Consider the following 7922-nt stretch of genomic DNA (forward strand, 5'->3'; position numbering starts at 1 on the left):
ACACTTGGAAGTTTTTTTTACGTTAAGTGAGTTAAGGCAAAATTATCTATAAAGTGAAACGTCACCTATAAAGTGACATGCTGCCAATGGGACTCGAACCCACGGCCTTCTGATTACCGGTCAGCAGCTCTACTTCTGAGCTATGGCGGCTTATCCGCCAAATTAGTCAATGTGTACTTAGTGTTCTGCAAGCAAAATTATTGCTTATTAATTTTTTTCTCACCTGAAAAAACCAACTTCATTTTTGTAGGTAAAGGAATTATTACGGTGCTAATTAATTTAATTAATTAATCAATCAATGGTGCTAATTCTCCCACTTAAGGGCGTCGAGATATGTCTTGATTAATTGACTAATTTGGTGGGTATTAAATAAGCCGCCATAGTTCAGTGGTAGAGCTGCCGACCGGTAATCAGAAGGCCGTGGGTTCGAGTCCCATTGGTGGCATGTATTTTTTCTCGGGAGATTTTTCAATTTGTAAGTTTTTTCTCTTACAATAATATTGCTTATAATAATTTGTAACCGAGAGGTTTACAAAAATCTTCTTTAATCATGGTTATTATCGATTAAACTTGATTAATCTTAGTTTATCTTGGTTTATCTAAGTTAATCTTGGTTAATGTTTTGGTAGTCTTAGTTAATAATATGGGTATTCTTTGTTAGTAGCCTCCATACTCAAAAACTATATACAAAAAACAAATATTAATATAAGTACACTGATGCTCGGCTCTGAATTTTGTAAAATAAATGGTTTAGCAACCCAACTTTTACTATTGTCTAATTACCTTGTCATAGTTACCTAAGATTATTTTTGAGAAATAGTTCTTTGCTAATTAGCGCCATGCACTAGTCACCAAACCTGCTGGAGTGTTATTTATTTATGCGACAATTTTTGTTTCCATTTTTAATTTTGTACCTATTCATGTATGGGACTTCAGCACTGTGCAATGCCGCATACAGTTCAGACTTAATGAATCCACCCATAAGCGACACTTTGAACTTAAACTCTTGTCTCTAACTGCTCAAGGAAAACCTCCCCTCTGCGGGTGTAAAACACTCAGCCAACCTCCAATCATACAGATGAGGTTAAAGAAATATCCGAAGAAAGAGTTGAGACTTTAATTAGGTAGGTAGGCAGCTGGGCACCTGCCCTACCTAGGTACATTGAAAAAAATTGAAAAATCGTCATACATATCGTGCAATACTTAGTTTTAATAAAGTAGTGCGTATCTCTATTTGATAGCCTATTACTCTTGGAATGCTTCGACATTTACGTGCCTGAAAACTTGAGCAGTAGGTAGTCGTCATCATGACACGAATTGTTCAAGATACCAAACTGCAGAATAGATTTTCAAGCATAGCATAGCATGACAATAGGAATTGTTCTATTGAATAATATTGTAAAAACAGTATATATATTTAATTACTCTAAATAACCTCAAAACTTGGTTCGTATACCTACCTGTATTCCCTAATATGTTTATTGTTATACATGAGAAATATTTTACGTATGCAAATTGCATGGTGTAAATATCTACTGATTAATCTATTGATCCATACATTAATTTAGTAATTGTGGAATGATTTGCCGGCCTCTGTTTTTCCTCCCTCATGCATCATGGGTCTCTTTAATACCCATGTACAGTCTTTCCTCTCCTCAAAAAGACATGTTCAGGCCCAGAAGTAAATTATATTCCTCAGGGCCTCAATGTAAAAAATGGGTTTAAGTAAAGTAAACATTTTTTTCCTGCAATAAGTTATATCTTAGGCCCTTGAGGTAGTTTTTCACAAAAACGACACTCTACAAATAATCAAAATATTTTTTTTACTAGGTATGTAGTTCCTACGTGCTCAAGTGTGAACAGTGTACACTGAGTGCATAATAATATTCGGATAATATTTAGAGCATCGTATTTTGAAAAATCACCTCATGGGCGCTGAAACTATGGTATGGTGATACTATGGCATATCCTTACAACGACACCCTTCGAGGATTTTCAGGATTAGCATAACTGATGAATTAGCAAGTCACTTGCCCCAGGACTTGTTGAAATTACAACTAGCTTATGGCAGGATTATTCGTTTATTATATCTTAAAATATCACGTGACATTAATATTTTTTCAAAGACAGACCATTTATTTCATCGTATGTTGTTTTTTTTAAATGCCACACAATAAAGTCTTTTACAAATTTAGGTATGTTATTATAGGTAAGTTGTGCAAAGTAGTATGACAAGTTTAAAGTACATAATATAATAATAACTGTGTAAAAGAAGTACATAAAAGATAAAATATGATACGTAAAAGATAGATATAATAGTACAATATTCTTTAAGTGGCAAGTTGAAATCTGGGTAGCCGGTAGAGTCTACGAAGATTCATGTTATTTATGATGATAGAGAAATTACTATAAGCATTCCAGCTATTCTTTGAACACGTATCCTCAGTGATTTTTATATATTATTATAAAAAAAGTGTTATTACACATAATAAATAAATAAAACAATTTGTTGAGCACGAGACTACAAAAAAATTAAAGAAAAGCTAATAATCATGCGACAGATATAAATATATTAGGAAGATGGCCAACTATATAACAGATGGATAACTTTTTTTTCAAAATAAATGCAAAATATATTATTATTCGTCAGCATAATTCACATCGAATGACGTTATATGATAATAACAGGATATTATTGTAGTACCTATATTATGTAATCAATACATTTATCTTAATAATCTATGGCTTGTCATTGAAGTAAAATCATGTATTATTTCATAGTGCTTTCACACAAACAAAAGTATTGAAATCCGTAAGTCTAAACTTAAACTTTAGGTTGCACAGTTTACACCCGCGCTGTGCAAGCGGGTTCCTTTCAGAGCATCGGACCATCATAATATGATTATTTGCCGGAAATTAAAACAAAAATTATGTCCTAAATGAAAAAAAATAATTGATTATTGACAGTAGATGTAATATGGACGATGGTCCCTTTACTTAATCAATTGTTTATGAAATTTTCCTTAAACTAACTCGACTCTTTTTCTTGTTAGAATGGTAGAATAGAGTCATAAAATAGGTACATAATATTCGTGATAATTACTAATATCAGTGAACGAAATCGTTTTATCTAAAATCAGAAAAAATCGCAATCGCCCAACAAACATTTGGTAGGGCGCTAATGTCAGATGTTGTTAGCTTTGACGAAACAGATTCCAATAAATATAAGGGGGATCAATCAAATTAATAATAATATGACCATTCCGTGATAATTTTATCCAACTCAGTTCTATCTAAACAATAACTTGTTTATTTACGGTGATAAGTTTATTGTTCGCCAAAAAAGTTGAGAAAATTATTAGTTTACTAATACGGATTTTGTGTTGTTTAGATATATAGAGAGATTATCTTGCCTTTATCGCGAGACTAATTTTAAAAGGGTTCCCAGATTTTAAAATAAAATTTTGAAACATATTTATATTAGATTAGCCGGGCTTTACACACAATTTTTAGAATTCGGATGTAGGTAGTAATTTTTATTTTATTCTTATCGTCAAGTATGCAAAATTTCATCAACATCGCAATAAAACTGTAGATTTGTATAAAAAGCCAAACCAAACATCTTTATATATTATGCATGTAGATAGATATAAAGCTGATGATCCGGCCTTGCCCGGCTTTATGCAATTATTTCGAAAAGTGGCCCTGTCCCAATGTTTTTGTTTTGTCGAATGTTTTGAAAACATTTTGTCACTGGAGACCTGACTTGAGATGACCGCCGCTAACTATGAAATTTGGCAAAATTTCGTTGTTGTTTCTAAGCATAGAAAAATAATTAATTTTCTACCAATCTTACGGTTTCACTGTCAGTGAATTCAATTCATTTGGCTAATACCATTTGTTCCCACCCAGTCAAGGCCTGGCTGGTTTCATTGGCTGGCTAAGTCCTCCATCACTGAATAAGCAACCAACATCTGCCGCTTATAATGACGGTAGTAGGAGATTTTTAAATAGTGATAGGTTTTACGAAATCCGAGAATGATTATCTTTCTTTTAAGAAATAAATCTTTTCGCAATTGTCGTCCATCGTAGAAAGGCAGCTACTAAGTCAGAATACTTATTGGTGACAAATATAACGCTAGAGCCAAAGCGTTTCGTTAAAATACAAGCCAAAATCGATAGTTAATTTTGACAGACGTGAAGAGAGATAATTACGTTATTTTCTGTTATTTCTAATATAAAATGTATCATAAAATCGTCCACCATTTTGAATTTTCGGAATGCTATTCTTTTAAAATTAAATTTGCAACATCCTAGACAAGCAAATTAAATTAATGTATTATGTCGTCAAATTAACCTTTGTTTGTATGGACTCGTCTTTTCAATGACAGCGTATCGTTATATACATAGGATATACACCGGTGCCAAATCAAGACCAAATTAAAAGGATTCTGAAAGCATCGGAATATAAACGTATGGCATACGGGAATATACGGAAGTCGTTAAATGTTCGTAATGAACGGACGCCTTATTAAAAACGTAATGTACTGTGATATTCGTAAGATATATGCGGTTACCAAAAGGGCAGCAATATGAGAGGGTGTCCAAAAGACTCTAAAATGTATGTACCTTGCAAAAATATGAATACCCTTAAAACACGATTTATGGCAAATTCTGTTACGATCACTTTATTCTATAACTATATATAAGTGAACATTCACAGCGTTTTTGTTTCTAAACCTACCATAAGCGGTGGTAGTCAAAAGGATGCGAAGTGAAAGGTCGCCACATCGGTAGCGGGATTTATATATATATATATATTGACCGGAAATATATATATTAATATATATATATTTCCGGAAACTATATATATATATAGTTTCCGGAAAAGGAAATAATGCATTTTCCTAACTATTTCGTTAAAAAGGGAATAATTTGATGACTTTTCTTCATGCTGTGTTATGACATAATATTATTAAAATATTTTTTTAAATTATTTATTTTCTAATGAAATCCAAATTAAGAACCTGATATAGGATCATGTTAAGAGTTAAATAAGAGCTATTGAAATTAATTATTTTCGACTTCTGGAAACTGAAATACTTATTTCGCATTATTATCTAACTGATTCAAAGTGTATTGTATTTTATTCCTATTAAATATGACTAGTTTATCTATTTATGAAAATATACGTCCACTTCTTTATAGCACTAGTTATCCCTTGTGTATTGAATCATCAACTTAGTTCCAGTTGAAATATTGTAACTGTTCTTCTATCCATTTATCTTAACGGATACGCTAGTAGCTCACCACACTTGCCTCAATTTTATGGTATTTTGGACATAAAGTGCTCCTAGCAGACTAAACTACTTGCTTGGCAACGAAATAATGTTTTATGGTATTTTGGACATAAAGTGCTCCTAGCAGACTAAACTACTTGCTTGGCAACGAAATAATGTTTTATGGTATTTTGGACATAAAGTGCTCCTAGCAGACTAAACTACTTGCTTGACAACGAAATATTGTTTTATGGTATTTTGGACATAAAGTGCTCCTAGCAGACTAAACTACTTGCTTGGCAACGAAATAATGTTTTATGGTATTTTGGACATAAAGTGCTCCTAGCAGACTAAACTACTTGCTTGGCAACGAAATAATGTTTTATGGTATTTTGGACATAAAGTGCTCCTAGCAGACTAAACTACTTGCTTGGCAACGAAATAATGTTTTATGGTATTTTGGACATAAAGTGCTCCTAGCAGACTAAACTACTTGCTTGGCAACGAAATAATGTTTTATGGTATTTTGGACATAAAGTGCTCCTAGCAGACTAAACTACTTGCTTGGCAACGAAATAATGTTTCTAGCTTGACGTTTCATCACTATCAAAAATATTTATTTTATCTGTGCAAAAGTGCTTAGAAAATTACAGTCAATTCCTCGTAATTGCTACACAGGTTTATCTTGGGACGGCCGGTTATTTGAGCCAAAACCCAAAGAGCAGAAACCAAATAAAGAAACTAATACTACTTCTTCAATAATCACAAAATAACTCTGTGACGCCATAACACTTTGTATACACCACTTTTAATTAATAATATATAAATCAATTTTGTAGCTCGAGCCGGTATGCATATCTGTGATGTACAAAATATACTGTGAAACAGCTCGAGCCGGTATGCATATCTGTAATGTACAAAATATACCCAACTGATCCTTGAGGGAAGCCACTGGTTTAGATTATTTTATCATTTCTGTAGCCATTCTAAGGAAAATACATAGGATAGTTATTCACAATTTTTATAAATATACAGGGTGCAGCAGAGAGGATGGACGGTTTTAAAAAAATCATAAAATAGTTAACTTTTACTAAAAAACAAATTTATTGATGGAATCAGGTTCGCGAGGAAATAGCATTTGAGACAGTCAAGTGTGGAAAATCACATCAGGCATGTGGTGGCCGAAATCGTTGATGCAGTGCTGGAGGCGTTCTTGGAAGTTCGCGTAGACTCTCTCCATTTTCAGGAGTTCGAACTGTTCGCGGAGCTCCTCTTGGTCTTCTGTTGATCAGTTCACCACGCCTGCGAAGTGATTCAACCCAACGAAGGATGGTGTTTCGAGAGGGAACAGCTCTATTCCGATGAATGTTGAAGTGGCGACGAAACGCTGTACGACGGTGACTGACTCATTATTTCAGACGAAACAATCATAGGCGAAAACGCGGTGCTCCACTGTCCACGGCTCCATGACGACAACTGGTAAAACAATGCTAGGAACTAACGAGTCAAGCGGCACCCCCCCCCACCTCTCTCGTAGACGGAGGGGGAGAGTACTACCCATCTCAAAAACGTCCGTCCTCTCTGCCGCACCCTGTATAAGCACATTAAGAAAATAGTGTTAGCCGGCGCACGGCGGACCCTTCGGCATTTTACCCTTGGTACGCTAAGGTAGTAAAAAACAAAGGTTAGGCTGACGATAGATTTTGGTTACCCTTTTTGACAACCTGGAGGTTAATATTATGTAATTAGTTTAATTTTAATGTATCATGTCATTTTTTGTGTTCTTTCCAGGCTACCCAAATCTCATATTGAATACATCACATATTTCATGGATAAATACGGAAACGACTACAAAGCTATGGCAAAGGACAGAAGAAACTACAACCAAGAAACCTGGAAACAACTTCGGCAAAAGGCAAAGAAATTCATGAAAATACCCAACCCATATGCCAAGTTCTTAGATTCTAAAGGATTATTGGGCAAAAACACCGATGACGACCTGTTAAAAAAAGATGCTCTAGCACTAGAAATGGATAGCGATTAAAATTTAAAAACACTGCATTTTTATTATATTTTTAAGGACCATCGCTATTTTATTTTGTACCAAAAGTTTCCAGAATAAAATATTATGTGTCGATTGCCTTTATTATTGTATTATTTAAGTTTTTTTTTAATTATTCTGAAAAAAGTAAATTAAATTTGACTTATTTAAGTTAACCCATTGGCCCAGACTTAATTCCCCATGAACATTCAAATTAGTTAGTAAAATTCGTTTGTCGAATTTGTTTGTCAAATATTATTTATTTATTACTCTGTAGATTGTTTGATGAACACGTCAACGCTGACTACCAAATTATTTGACAGAATGTAAAATTTGTCAAATTGCTAGAGCGTTTTTATAAGCTATTAAATTGCTTGTAAGAGAAAGGGTCCTTTTTGGCCCAGAGCTCTGTATGCCATTATTTCAAAAAGTCACCCAGGTGTTACTTTTGTACAAAAAATTGGGAATCATATTGGTGCACTAAATCTAATATAAATTTTAAAACCAATTTACATTACTTAAAATTTACTTTTGCATTGGATCGAGGGAAGTAAAAAAAAAATATTTGGACCTAAAAAATGGGCGTGTAAAATAACTTTTAC

General features: G+C 33.6%; 1 non-coding gene across 1 annotated transcript; it reads left to right on the forward strand.

The window, feature by feature from the left end:
- The first annotated feature begins 373 nt into the window (after positions 1–373).
- Positions 374–445, forward strand: TRNAT-GGU (transfer RNA threonine (anticodon GGU)). The gene has a single exon. It is a non-coding gene; the product is annotated as a tRNA-Thr (tRNA).
- The last annotated feature ends 7477 nt before the right edge of the window (positions 446–7922 follow it).

This window comes from Hesperophylax consimilis, chromosome 19, assembly GCF_061612785.1.
Source record: "Hesperophylax consimilis isolate HC1 chromosome 19, BYU_Hcon_1.0, whole genome shotgun sequence".
Lineage (NCBI taxonomy): Eukaryota > Metazoa > Arthropoda > Insecta > Trichoptera > Limnephilidae > Hesperophylax > Hesperophylax consimilis.